General features: G+C 37.0%; 1 protein-coding gene across 1 annotated transcript in view; it reads right to left on the reverse strand.

Moving 5' to 3' along the window:
- Positions 1 to 15639, reverse strand: part of LOC308176735 (uncharacterized protein) — a 92270-nt gene that overhangs the window by 44673 nt on the left and 31958 nt on the right. The window contains exons 9-12 of the mRNA XM_080552866.1: positions 10352 to 10427; positions 5946 to 7067; positions 5663 to 5840; positions 296 to 520 (exon numbers count right to left, since the gene is read on the reverse strand). The gene's annotated coding sequence lies outside the window, so the exon portion shown is untranslated. The remainder of the gene's footprint in view (positions 1 to 295; positions 521 to 5662; positions 5841 to 5945; positions 7068 to 10351; positions 10428 to 15639) is intronic.

Here is a 15639-nt window from a genome sequence, read left to right on the forward strand (position 1 = left end):
CACCAGTATGCTCTTTCGCTTTTATTATGAATTCCAAAAACTTAAGTGTTAAAGACATTACAATATTTAGAGGACTGACTTTCATTTTAATTTAGTCAAATTATTTGCCAAATTTCAAACAGTTCCATGGATGCCATCATCCACTCTCAACCTGTAGTCTTTTGGTGAAATAATTTTGACTCTCAAATCAGGAGAAACATGCTCCAACTAATACATGCTCCTGTCTACAGCATACCAGTCAAATAAAAAATAATAATAAGCTAGTGTATATGCTAGCACATAGTTGGTTACTTACAGGTAGTGTATTCTGAACTGTTCGTATACGTAAGACAGACGGCACATTGCTAGTAGCCAGTGGAGAATCCCTCTCAGTCCAGAAGTCTGCATTTTCAGAGCAGAGCATCCCTGAGCCATTCCTATCAATGTAATCTGGCAGTAGGGACAACGGTGAATGTAGCATGTTTTCACAAGCTTTGACACAGGCAGCTGCTCCTATAGCCCTGATGGGGGCTCAGCACATCTGAAACAAATAAAGTTGGTATTATGCAATCATACAGTAGCGGATACTTTCAGGAGCTAGTGACAGCATTGTGGTACATACAATAAACAGATTGAAAGAGGTGAAAAATGTGCTGAGCCTAAACAAAATACTGTGTATGGCACAGAATTATGGCTAACTATAGATGATGAGTTATGGAGCCAGGTAAGCGCATGAGGTATTAACGTGTGATTCACTTTTGATATGTCAAAACAGAGTTTTCAGCCCAGGAAATTTCATTCATGCACTTTCTAGAGAACTGCATCAGATCTGATATGCCTGTGGTATTGTATTTTATTTCCAAAGCTCTCTGCACCATTCTGGTAAATTCTGCTTCTCCTCAGGGAGCATTTTCTTAGATCTCCTCAGAAGACTGGGTTGCACAGCACTCCCATTTTCCAACTTCAGAAATTTGATAAGAAATGTTTGAGCAAACACACTGTTTACTGTGCACCACAACTAGTACCCCAGCATAAGCTACGTGTTGGGATGAATTCACATGGCTCAGTTCCTTGGTGCACACAAGAGAAATCTCTATTGCTGCATCACACGACAAGGCATGTGCACAGCCAGGAGAATTTCAGCACAGAATGTGTCAGGACAAGGGACTTGCTGAAAACCCAGAAACTACCAGCAAACCCTGTTCTTTTCAACTTTTTCACTTTATATATAAATGGAGCTCCATTATATCCCCAGGCCTGATTTATCAGTCTTCAAAACCACTATCCCAGGGTGTTTATCTCTTGCTTTAAATGGCCAGCACATCCAAAACACCAGCAGGAAGTAGCTACAGAATGCTGCCAAACATGCACACGCACACAGCGTCTAAACAAAAAACCCAGGTCTACAAGATGAAATCCTAACCATGATGGTGTCATTCTTTTATTCTTTATCTGAGATTTAGCAGGTGTGCAATCCTCTGTTGTGTCTTTTTTTTCTTAACAGGTGGAAAATGTCATCTTGTCATGAGAGATACAATGTAAAACACTCTAATGCTCCATTGCAGTGGTTTATATATCTCGATGTTGATCACCTAACAATGGGATACAATAGCTTTTTATGTTCTCTGAACCATAATTTAGTTTGTCAGCTACTGGAAAATATATTTCAATGTTGCACCCTGCAAACATGTAAAAATATCAAATGCATTGTATTGTTAATAATATGGTTGTAAGTCATTCATGGCAATTAAACTTGCATTACAATTAAATCTCTTCTGACCATAATGATGTTCCTGTTATGCCATTTTATTATTGCACAGTGAAAAGTACAATTAAACGTATACCCTGCAAAAAAACGTAATGAGCGATACTTGCTTGTTTTAAATGCTTTTAAACATTGTCCCTAGGAAATGTAAGCTGGCATTGGGAATAACCATGGTATAAAGATTTCACACCAAAAAAAATGCTTTTTTTTCCCCTGTTAATTTTGTCATTGACCAGTATGCCCGCTGATTTCCAGTTATGTTCCAGTACTAGATATTTTATCTATTTTGAGCCTTGGAGATAAATTTTAACTGTCACTTTCCAGTTGAGAATCAGTGAAATAATAGTGCTACCAGAGTAACATAACTGATTTCTCATCCCCAGCTAGCAACACTGCTTTGCCACACTGAATTCTGTTGGCTTTATCTTAATAATCTGCTCTTTTTCTGTAATATAACTTGTTGTCTATGCTACCAAAAAGCAGGAAATGGGAAAAAAGAATAAAAAAAAAAAAGCCAACAAGATTTTAAGACTAAAACTCCTTTTCAAGGGGTAATACAAAGAAAACAATTCATTCCGCTGGACCTAATACCAAGCATTTATTTCCAATAGTTCTGGTACTGGATATGCAGAAATTTCTGGCTAGCTTGCATTTGAGAAGGAGCAAAAGTTACTTTTTGAAGACCTAAAACCAATTATTTTGTTTTGTACTGGAGTTCTAATGCACTTTAACCCCATGTTCTAGAAAGATGAATTCAAACCAAAATAAGCAGAGACAAGGAATACCAGAATGATGGAGGAGCTATTGTAGAAAATAAAACCTTTGGCATGCTTAGTTTTAGCAAATCTAGGGCTAAGAGAGTATTATTTATAGAGGGCAGTCATATCTGACTGGAAAAGTGAAACCAAACCCTCCAAATACTATAAAGATGGAGCTGGAGTCAGTTATGAAAAGAGCTAAGATGTGGCTGCTAGTTATTGCCAACAAGTAGAGTTGTTGCCCCACAAGGTTTGTTGTAGTTCAGTATTTGTTCCCTGCCACGATAGTGGAGAGCTGAGTGAAGAAGAGATCATGGTGGCTAACAGAGGGAATTGAGCTAGAGTGCAGTTTGAAGGTGAGCTGCCTCTGTAGGACAAAAGCTAGATGATGTCTTACTGCTCAGGTGTACGCTTCAAACAAAATGTTCTTCTCTTTCCTAAATTGCATTAATTACCCAGCCTTGCTTTGCAGGGAACATTAGATAGTCATTAAAGCACAGTGGTAGGAACCAGAAGGTTGGATTCTCTCTTAACTCTTTCAGAGCTTTATTGTTTTTGTGGGTTGTATTTTTTTCCCCCTCTAATCTACATCATTACCACTAGAAACAATATTTTGTTGTCTCTCGTAAGGGAGCTAACAGATAACTGATGGATTATTGAAATTACTTTTCAAAAACTCTCTAGACACCTATCTACATCTGTAGATGTCTAAATGCATTTAATATCTGGCCTTAAAGTCCTCCAGGTTGGTAAAGTGTGGCTAGGCAAGAGCTGCAGAGGTGCAAAGTATTATCTTGGTTGTTAAGTATACAGGTTTCCTTGGATACAGGTTAGGCTAAATCATGGTTTTTTTTTCTTTTGTTGTTTGTTTTATTTTTGTTTTTTCCTATATGCTAATAGGCTTTTGCAAATTAATTAAGGAAGGAATTGGACATACTAAGAGAATTACTTGAATGATGCCTGAAGGATTACTACTTTTTTAACTTCATTTGCTTGAAAAAATTTGAGCAGGTACAATTGTCAGGTTGTGTATCTGAGTCTTTATAATGTTTTAAAAAAAAAAAAAAAGTCTTTTGTGTTGTACAGAGAGAAGGAGAGTCACCAGAGAGCTTTTCAGCATTCCATGTTACTCCTGTTGCTAAGGAAACTTTCCTTCATCTGCGCTCAGTAAGGCATCCTCAGTAATTCCTCCACAGAAGAACAGCATTACAGATCAGTGTCAGAAAAATCAGCTAACAATAAACCAGAAAACTAGTCACTGAAAAGTTTTAACAGGAGAGTTCCTGATTTCTTTTACAAAGCCCAGAATAACATGCAGTAGGGAAGAGCCTGGAAGAACTACAACAAGCCTGCATGATTCCTCGTCTTGACAGAATTTTCCTCAAGAGGTATAATATAAACAAACAAGAACAAAGTTAATCATTTGGCTTGGACTTTGTAGCCATTTCCCGTTAGCTTATGTCCTGTACCTGCTCAACTGTACTTTCTAAAAGACAAAAGAAAAACCTCCCTCTCATAAAGACTAGTACATCTTTACTATCATCTCTATTTAAGACACTTTAAAGGGAGCAGGTATTTCCTGCTATCATCACAATCAATCACATCCAAGCTATCATCGCAATTTCTGTATTCTCTAGTAGATTTCCCTATCTGTTGCATGTGCTCATTTTCAATCTATTTCACACACACCACTATGGCTTTAAACACCACTGCTCACAAAACAAAGTACCACTTATTGTGAGAAAGAGAGCGGAATTTTCTTATATGTGACTAGGTGAGAGCCTGCTCTCACAACTTACATTGTAAGATTTCTTATTCTTTTCCAGCAAAGGTTTACTTGCTTTCATTATGTAAATCCTGAAATACAAGCTAGCAGCTCCTTAGTATGAATCAAATATAAACATTGCATTTCCTGGGGGGACTTTGGAATCGTGACCCTGCCACGCCCCATGAAGCAGTAAGGATGCAGTACGTGTATCTCTTCCTACATACACAAGGTCTGCCATGGTGGTGGAGACCAGCACTGTCTAGCTAACCTCCTTTCTCCAGCAGCATTATACTACAGCTACATCAAGAAAGAGTGTGAGAAATGGGGCTCAAACAGTGTGACACTTTCCTGACATACTTTCCAGAGAAGGCAGCTTCCAGCAACCACTAGTTAGAAAGGATTAAACCTATTGTTTTACCCTGTCCATTTTATCTAACAGTCATTAATGACCTTATGCTCCATGCTTTTGTCTAATTGCTTTTTAAAGCCATTTGCACTTTTGCCTAGTGTTAAAATATGCATATTGGTCCCAGTAGTGTTGCTCTCATAGAAAATGTGATACAGGGGACACTAGACCAAATTTTAATTTCCTATACACTTATGTATCGTAAAAATGAAAGGAAAGAATATGAAACTTTTCTTCCCTGAAGGGATGTAGTGGCTGCCTTATACTATGCCACTTCTAGTATTCACTTAGAAAATGCTATGTCTCCTGAAAAGGAAACAAACCTTTGTATGCTTTACCAGCACTTTGTGGCATGTCTGTGCTCTATGAGAATTTCTGGTTGCACTTCCACCATATTTGGTAAAGAGTGTATTTGCAGAACTAGTTTTAGTTTTTGTCTTTGCAGCCACTTCTTTTGGCATACAATTCCTACCTGCTTCAGGACTGAGATCAATGAAGTTTCATCAGCAATAAATTTTCTTTCTTTCCTTACTCACAATGTAACCCAACGGTATTCATCCCAGCAGATCAACAGCTCTAGTGCAGGCAGAACTGGTTTCATTTTCTGATTTGGATGTGGACTTACCTGATGCAACTTAGAAAAAGGCATAAAAAAGACCTTTCCAGTGGCATACTTTCTGAAGATATTTTACTTTACATAATGGATCTTGATATTAATTTCCTATTCTAATGATTCTTTTTTCCAAGATCACAATGTTTTCTATTGTATGATGTTGTAGAGCTACAGAGAACAGCTTCTTTTTCCATTACATATGTGAATATGAGTGATTCGTATTCATACCGTGCACTGAAATATACGTATCTGGATATTGCATTAACATCAACATCTGTACCTTGGCTTACAATTACACACAGTTCATATACGTATAATTCATAAGCGTATGTATATTTTGTATATACAGCTTAGTAAATATTTCAGTCCAAACCTTTTCAGTTCTTTGTTGGGTTTTTCTTTCATGCAGGTGATGATTTCAAGCCCTAAGAATTTTCTTTCTTGTTCCTTCTTCATCTCCTGGAAGACAATCCATGAAACATCTCCAGCACCACTGTGTGACCTTCTACACCAGCCTGTCGAACATGACCACAATGTTCCTTCTCTGGAACCTGCCAAAACAAGTCTTAGCTGTGGTATACATGCAAGTGCTTACATATAAAAGCTGTGTGGTGCAATACAGCAAACCTGTAAGCAATTCCCTCTTTCCAACGCACCGAGAACCTCAAAGGGATACCATTTCTTTTCAGATGGCTTAGGTTTTGCTCACAAGACCTCAGCTTTCATCTTGGTTAGCAGTGAATCTGAAGGAATGGAAAACACTGAAGTATTGTGGTATGTCTGGAACATGAAAGATGCATTCTGTGTTGCTTCTTTGATGTTTCATGAAAGAAAACTGAAAGAATACAAATGCAATATCATTAAAACACTTTGCTAATCCAGCGGAAATTGAGAGGCATTATAAATTTTTGCTTAATACTCCTTCAAACTATGGTTTGCAATTTGTTGAGGAAACGGTCTTGAATAGTGGCTTTCAAAATGACAAAAAAATCTGAAATTTCTTGAGTGAAATATGGAGGACCATTTTTTAACCACCATTTTGAAATACTTCGAAGTGACAGTTGCTGGTTAGAGAACAAAAAGCCAAATGGTATGGTTGGGATATACAAAAAACGGAAGATAATGATGCATGAAATAAAGGGAGAAGAATTGAGGAAAATACTGGAAAGTGGAAGTGCAGAAAACAGTTTGACCCACCAGTGAGCCTAGTCCTATTTCTATGGAAATGAGCTCATTACTGATAATTTTTTTTTTACGCTCCTAGTTGATTCGTGAAGTGCTTTTTGAATTCTGATAAGAGCTTCATGAATCACTGAAAAAAACATTTGAACAAAATATCCAGAGTCAAATGATTACCAACTCCCATAGATTAATCAGCTTGTCTGAGCACTTTATGTAACAGAGCATGCACTAGGAGAGAGCCTGCTTTCTCCCCTGGTACAGTAAGTCTATAGTGTTTCATTCTGCAAAGAAAAGGGATCATACTTCTGAAATCTAATTCTGGATGGTTATTCCATCCAAGAGTCTGTATTAAATAGGAAAGACATCTTTGATTTTTTCCCCTGCTGTTTCCATGTTTGATCTGTTTTAAAAATCAGCATCATGAGAATTCGCCATAGAATCACTTCTCATTCCTCAGAAATAAGAGCATCTGTGGTATTCATACAAACGGTGCTTTCACATTTGTAACCAAGTCAGCATTGGCAGTAGGCACTCCTAAGCAGAAAAGGGAAATGCCTGAGGGCCAAAACATTGGTTCTTCTTAAACCTTCAGGATTCTGAAATACAAAATCAAATAAAGAAATGCATTTAAATAGCAAGTGAGCTTTATTTATTTTATAAAAAACAGCAATTTTTCAGATTGCCTATAGACATGAACAAAGTACATGTCTGTGATACCCTGGATTTTTAACTGAACAATGCTGACTGACTTTGCATGTTATACAAAAATCATCTACACTGAACACCTTTTTATTAATTCTCTAAAGACTTCAAAAAGAATGCCATGGGCAAATTCCGTGACTCTCTGCTAATTTACCTTGTACTAATTTTCAAGGTGTGTGTAGGTCACTAGCATCCTCCAGCATGCATCTTGTAACAGTGCACTTGCTGGAAATTCCATGAAATAAATCTAATCCTATTGCATGTAAGCGCACAGTGTCTCTTTTCCAAAACTTTTCACATTTAAAATTGCTTTATATCTCATACTTAAAAACATGACACACAGAACAAATAACCAGCCCTCAATAGATAAGCCCAAGCCTTGCTGTCATGCAGATGTGCATTCTTTAAACAGTTACAGAATTACCCATTGGTAATTGCAAAGAATGGTTAAGTGACATTTGAAGTGACGAGTATTTGGATTGGCTTTTAAAAAATGTTATATAAAGATGGATGGACGTATACACACACCTTTCCACAGTTCTGACAGACCTTAGATGATTTTCGTTATAGGACTAATAGGAGGCTGAGATAAATTTCACGATAAATTACATAAGGAATTACACTGGTGTAAATAAGAAATAATTTGGCATATATGTCTGTATTGAATTGGCACAGATTTATACTGATTTTTATACAATTCTGAATCCAATATTAATTTTGGAAGATGCTTATAAAGTTATAAAGCATCATGTTATTCAGTTGGTAACATTGTTAATAACACAAAGAAAGTAATTTCATTGTATATATTCCCATATATTTGGGAAGTTTGTGAGACAACAAAGCTGCTTTGTTAAAATACTTCCAAGGTTTTATTTTCACATCACACACTTCTACACTTCTCAGGGCACCAGAAGCATAAAGAAATCAGCATCTGAAGAAAAACAAAGACAGAGGACTGATGTGGAAAAGGAAAATATCAAAAGCTATTTCTCTTAGCTGTGAACTGTTATGACAAAGTTGTAGAGGTGAACACAACTTTGGAGGGAAAGTTTGTGTGCTCTGCTTATGCAGCGCACTCTGAAGGTCCAAAAGCACTCTGTTATTTCTGAGACCTTACACTCCCAGGTTTTTTAATTGCATCTTCATTTTTCACATTACTGATGTCTCATTTCCTATTTTCCTCAAGGGAAATCTATGGTGTAGAATGGAAGAACAATTTTATATTTCAGATTATTTAGTATTTTCTCTTTGTTATTTATTTCCACTTACAGTTGGGAATTATACTTATTCAGTTCTGAATTCAAGATGATCAACCCCCCACTAAAACTAAATTAAAATATAATAGTACATGTATTGTATACAGATTAACAAAGATCAGCGCTCCCTTATGCTGGGTATAACTCAGACCTAGACCAACAGGTAATTAACATTCAGAAATTTAAAAGATAGGCAAAGCACTGGAAAAGGACAAAAAAAAAAAAAGTATCTTGTTAGTACTGCCTATCAGAGTAAAAACGAAAACTTACTTTTCCTTTGATTTATTTATATGGAGCTATTGTAGCACACTAAGAGGATATAAAGACAAAAATTCACAAGGTGAACACAAATTATTGGAAATGGAGATCCTGGGGAGGAGGTGGAGAGTCTGAGGAAGAAATACTCAACAGAAGACTGCTGGTAGCACTAGCAAGCAAGCAAAAAGGAGAATGGCCAGAGCAACACAAAAAGTATTGCTGGTATATCTCAGATCAGGCTATGCTCTCTCTTTCCAACTCTACCCTCTTTCACAGCTGTGCTTCCTAGCTGCAGACAGACATCCCCATCTGTGCAAAGTTCAGCTGGAATATTGATTTACAGATTGCACAAATGCTGTTTCAGGGACAAAGGTCACCTTTCAAAGTAATTTATAGCTCCTTTCCTTACTGAAGTTAAATTTAAGCTCTTTTCTCTAATTTTGTTTTAAGGCTAAGAATTACTTAATGCATAAAATTCTAGTTTTGCAGCTTTGTATAAGACATCAGGCTCACCCATTACTATGGAAATATAGCCCTCTTCTGCTACAGAAATTTCACCAACAGAAATCTGCTTTACAAAATCCCTCTCAGCACAATGCAGTAATGGAAAGACAGGATCTAAACACTCTTTGCAATACCAAAGCCTTTTTTTCCCCAGAAATTTAAGTAGCTATACTTCATTCTCTTATTTGCCTGCACTTTTCCACCAGTAATTTGTATTACTTTGCCTTTTTCAACAAACCATCGTTTGGTTGGGTGGGCATCCTATTTTTCATTTGGTTTCAGTATTCTAAGAATACTAAATTGTCAAAAAAATACATTAAAAAGAAAATGTTTGGTTTTTTTTTTTTTTAGTTTTCTTCTAGTTAAAGTAATCATACAGAAATGTGCATGGGTCATAATTCTTTGTCCTTCTTTCTCTGCAGGCTAGAATCTGTACAGGAGGCAAGCTCATATGGGAGGGAACCTAAGCTTAGACCAAACAAACTATAAAGCTGGCAGTGACACTGGTTGAGATTGAAATTCTCACTTATCTTCCAAAAGCAGCACTTAATTTCCTTGAAGGGGGAACAAAATTGCCATAATGCAGATGTCCGAACCCACTTGTTCTTGATGGCAAGAAGTATTCTCTAGTATTACCGTTTATCAATGAACATCTAGCTAGCCTCATGGCATTAGTTTTGCTTATTTAGAGCTACTAGGTGACATTAAGAGACTGATGCAAACAAAGTAAATAGCTTCCTAATACCCCTCTTCTAGCTAAGCAAGCATTTCAGAGACACTTCATAGCAATGCTCAAAGAGTCACAATACCTGAATAAGGCAGTATCCGTGTAAAAATGTGGTTTGTGCTACGCACATGTGTTTGATAGCTCTGCCATCAGATTTCAGTAAAGGAGTTTCGGTTACCTCTAAGAATCATTTTAAAAAGAATGTCCACGCTACATTAATGTGCCACCCCCCACCCCCACCCCCCCAAAAAAAAAAAGACAACGAATAAACAAATAACAGAGCTACTTATTTCCACTGTTAGCCAAGAAAACACTACTTATCTATGGATAAAGAGCATAAAGAGCAGCTGCAATGCTTAATCCATCCACAACATTCAAGTCTACTACATGTTATACAATAAACCAGAAACTCTTTATTAAAAGAAATATTTACAGAGATGCTTCAATGCTGTTTCCTTGCTGTGTGTACGCATCGTATTATTCTTCCTTCCTCAGTCCTATTTTTTCCCCTAGGATAGACATATTCATGTTTACATTTTAAAAATCATACACCAATCCATGGCAAGTCAATACAAAAACACCAGGAAAGTATTACTATTGATCTGAATACACAGGCCTGATAAACCCAGTGCCCTGAGTGACTGCAAAGACTAAGCATGCCAGTACTCAAGAGTTTTTCCTTTTAATTGTACAGTGCCTTCTTCATCCTCAGGAACAAAATAAACAAAGAAACAACAACAAAAAACCCAAACCAACCTTGCCTTGTCAGTCTATGTGCTCTTTCCTTTTGTGGATTAAAAAGCTCTACTGTAGTATATTGACACTTCTTAAACAAGCATGGTGAATTAAGAGCATTTACTCAAAACCTTTTTTTTCCTGTAATTCTGATTAACAGTACTTTCATCTAGAAAATTTTAAACATATGTTTTACTTTTCATCATATTAATGTTGACAGACCTCCTTTATCAGTACTTTAATTACCAGCAGGTAAGGGAGGCAAAGTGAGTATGACATGCTATTACTTCTGCTTGATTTGAAGTCTGCTAGAGAGACTCTCTCAACTCATAGCTGAAATTGTCTTATCTCATGCATTCCCAGTATTACTGTTTCATGTAAATGTCATTTTTGCTGTCCAAAACATTAAAAAAGCCCACACCACTGCAATATAACTACTGTCTCTTTCTGAGAGACATGAGGGAAGCTGTATGCTTTTGATCAAAGACAAGCTCCCGACTTCAAAGCAACACCTCATCTGTAAATACATTACACAGTACTCCTAGTAAAGAAATGGGGAGTCCTTGATTTCAAATAACCTAAGGCTAAGATCGTGAGATTTACCTGCATTCTCAGAGTTTTAATCTTACTGCTCTGAATATGTACAGAAAATTAGCCAAAAAGATATTACAGACTCTGGGTTCTCATCTCTTCTTATTTATCTAAGCCTTATAGACTGTAGTCTGATACTTCATTGAAAGAAGACCTGACTTACCCCAGACTGAGAAAAGAATGCAGAAAAATTACAAATTTCAGAGGCATCAGAGACTTTTTATAAAACCTAAGTCTCCCTTCCACTGACAGAAAGCAGTTGCTATATGCCTGCAGATGCTCTACCACTAATTTGACTGGGATCTTCTAATATTTTTCTTTATCACCACTGGATATGTTTTCATGATTCCTTTCATTGCCACAGTACAGAAAAGCGAAACAAAATTCCAGGTTATCTTCAGTGGCTTCATCCACTCAAAGACAGCTGGGAAAGGACATCAGGTTATCACATAATATGTTAATCAGCATGGACCAGGATGGTATCAGACCATACAAATAATATTAGCTATTTAAGAGCCAACTACAGCACTTATATTTGCACATATGGGTCAGTTTTACCGCCAGCTGACACTATCATCAACAGTGCAAGTGTGCAGGTATCACTTTCATCTTCACACACCGTCAACAGGAAACAGCCTGAGACATTGAAATCTGTGACACTTTTCAGTAAAAACGTTTCTTCTCCAGCAGAAAAAATAACTATAATTTGGTGATCTAGGTGTATATTATAAATCATGCTATTAATTTTATTGTATCTTTTGTTTAAAACAAAAAATCAAATAGCTGAAATAAATAAATTTTGTTTTACAGGAGTGAATATTCAATTTTCTAGAGAATTGTAAAAGTTGTTACTTCTCATTAGGAATTAAAACCTCTTGAAAGTTCAATACTGTTAAATAAGCTGAAAGAAGCCTTTGTTTCTCCCTTATCTACTGCCAGGTCGTGCACCTTCCCATTTTTGCTAAATGTATTTGTTGCTGTAAATACACAGCAAAAAGAGCTCAGAGCTCCTTCTCTGGATTTGAAAAGGTTCGGTTCCTCCTGGATGTCCACACCAGCATTTTCACTACTGAGCAAAGTATACTGAGTCAGAAATTCAGCACTGCTGCCCCTATTCTCCTTCCTTCCCATACTGCTTAAAAAATGCTATTGTATCCCAGTCAAGAGACCTAAGGCAAATTTGGCCCAAAGAAGGTGGTTCCCATCCTTTCTGTACCAGCACCACTAATCTAAAGCAAAACTTTCCTCGAGGTGAAGATGCAGACTGTAGGGCAGCTATCTCATGTTAAAGGTCTGAAGGAGACTAACAGCCACAGAACAAGACAACACAACACAAGCCAATGAGCCCTACAACATTTATATAAAATGTGAACCTACAAAGATGTTCTTAATTTACACAGAACCAGATCAGACACTTTCCCGGACTCGTGCTGTAAAGACCTGACAGTCACTATTTGTGCCGTTATCACAGAAAGTGTACACCTCAGTATGCTTGGTTGCATTCTGCCATCTCTATGCTACTGTCTTGCAGTGAAACTCCCACAACTTCTTGACAGGTGAAAAATTAAACAGTATAGCAGGCATAAAGGGAATTTGCAGTTTGTACAAGCCGAGACTTAACTGAAAAGCTAAAGGCATACCTGGAAACACTTTTAAAATATATAAAATTCATGAATACTTTTCAGTTTGCAGCTGAGACATAAATATGTGTAATGAGCATGTAGCAGACATCTCACCTCTCCAGCATGGATATACATCTGCTGCTTCACCCTCCCTTGGAAGCAGAGTGATTTAATGTGCTTTACTTTGTAAGTCACCCTCAAGCAAAATAAATTTGATTTCTGCTGCAATCAAAAGAATTTAAACAAAATCACCTATCAGCTCTCCCTAGGTTCATTCATCCAAAAGTCCACTGCAGTCTTTATTTTCAATATAAAGAAATTAAACAATGTTTGTTTGAGGCAATCTTTATGATTCTCTGAAGGATAGGTGTGAAGACCAGCCCTAGACAGCCACATCCTTCCTATGCATCTTACATCCTGAGCCCATGGTTCTATCTAACATTCTGTGAATATGTCACTTTCTCAGTTACGCTCATTTGTGCCTGTCTGCCTTCTAAGAGAAAAGGTCTGGAAAGCAAACACAGGATATGGGGCTCTCCGTGTCCCCTACCACTCTTCCACCATGCCCTGCATAAGCCATAGTCAGAAATTTCTAAATGCATCAGCCTCCAAGTAAACAAGGAAAAAGAGTGGCAATGGGCTATGAAGCAAAATCAGCTTTTAAACAATACGTTTTTAATTCTAAATCTATAGTTGAAGTTTTAAGTAACTGCTCAGGCAAATTTGTAGGCCCAGCCTTGGTGATCATTCATCTGTAGCATAGAGTTGCAGAAGTGCTAGACATTCTTAATTTCCCTCCCCTTGTACTACAGCTCAGGGCTTCATGTATTACATATAAAGCATGAAAATCATTGCAAAGCACATCCTTTGCTCAACAAAATATGTTTTTGACTCACCCTACTCTTTACACAATAGTCAAAGCATTTAAGTTCCTGCTACTTAGTTTTGTCGTATGATCTATTAAACAATGGATCTGAATGTTTTCCATGGAAGAGAAATTGGAAATCATGTTTCTTAATTCAGGTGTGCACCTTAATTTGTATAAGCAGGACCTACACTCATTAACTCAGCGTAGCCTGCTCACGTGACCATGACTTTTCACTAGTCATCAGTGAAGAAAATTCTTTTGCCATTTACATTACTAAACAAATTATTTCTTTAACTCTATTCACATCACTCTATTCACATAATGCTTCTAATTTTAAACAGCATTTCTAATACATCTTAAACAGGTATGTTGAAAAGCTCATCTCCTATTTGAAACCCTGCAACTTTCAAAACTACCTGAACTGAGCAGATCCTATTGCTGTTTGCTGCTAAATTTTCATAAAAACTTGTAACTAGGTGCTAAGAAGATACTGATTCAGCAAATGTTTCACAGCACTATCTCAAACACAGCAAACTTACAAGTTCAGAATGAACCGTCACATGTTTTGCTTCAGAATGAGGGGGACTTACCCATCCAGACAGGTTCTGTTGTGCAAGTAACTGAAGGAGGTCAGAGCCCAGCTCTAAAACAAAGAACCTGAACTTGAAATCTTGAACTGGGACTTCCATGATCTGGTGTCTGATATTGAATTCAAAAATAGATAACACCACGATCATCAAGGAAATGGTTTAGCTAAGGGCCTCAGACTTGTAGGATTCTCCACCTCTGAAGTCTAGGAAACCATTTAGGATCTGCACAAAGTAGAGGCTGAGAAGAATTCCGTGAAGCCTGAAGTCAGTCAACTCTGTTTCAGACAGAAAACTCAAGTAGCCAGCTTATTTGTTTTGATTTTATTTTAGTATCTCTTCTTCTAAATGTTCCTCCCACAAAATACTTAATAATTCTAGGCAATGTTGAAAATCATAATGAAAATCTTTCCAAAATAAACTTTCCCCAGAATACACCTATCAAAGTTTGGGACCCCTCCTTTGAAAACAGACACTACCTCGGAAATATGAGATCACTGACTTGTTTCCTCATTGAACATTTGAGAATCAGGTTTCCATTGCCAGAAACTTAATACCAGTGAAGTAGTTTTCCCCACCTCTCCAACACCTCATAACCTATCTCACTGTAACCATGAAATAAGAATGTACCTGACATTTTCCACAAGTATTCTGCATCTGCTTTCATATAGTATTTTACCCCCAGTTTGGGTAACGATTTAGCTTAATTGTGCCAAATTATCAGCAGGCCATCTTTTGCTTGAAAATATTTTTTTCTCTCTACTGTCATTTTTACAGGCAGCTCAGCAAATAATTTTATGCTACTGCAGTCACACAAGGCAGATTCTAATATTGATCTGAATTTTTCCCTTGAATATGATTTGCATTCTTAGCCTGATCTATTTTTTTTTCCTCCCATAGAACATGATTTACATTCTTATGTCTGGCTGCTTCATTTTAAAGCCATCTTGAAAAAGTCTCTTTCTAATCATCGTTCTGAATTCATATGGGAATAATTCTTCGTACCAATGCTTAGGAGAGGAAAACCTCAAATAAATTGATGCTATTCTTGCAGACTATAATGACTGGAAACTGTATTTGTTGATGGAAATTAGAGACTTTTTTATAGCTTACTAATAATCTAGCTCTGGGACAGCTAATTACTAGGGATTGTCATGTCTGAATACTGAGGAAATGCATTGAATCTTCCAGCTGGTCTAAGCAGGAAGAAAAAACACCACCAAGATCAGCCTAAGGCCACCACTGTGCCCTACTAGTTGCCAGCATAAGAACTTGTTTTGCATAAAGCAAAGGAGATACGTTTTCCTCAGATTAAACA

This window comes from Anser brachyrhynchus (assembly GCF_964034855.1).
Source record: "Anser brachyrhynchus genome assembly, chromosome: 12".
NCBI lineage: Eukaryota > Metazoa > Chordata > Aves > Anseriformes > Anatidae > Anser > Anser brachyrhynchus.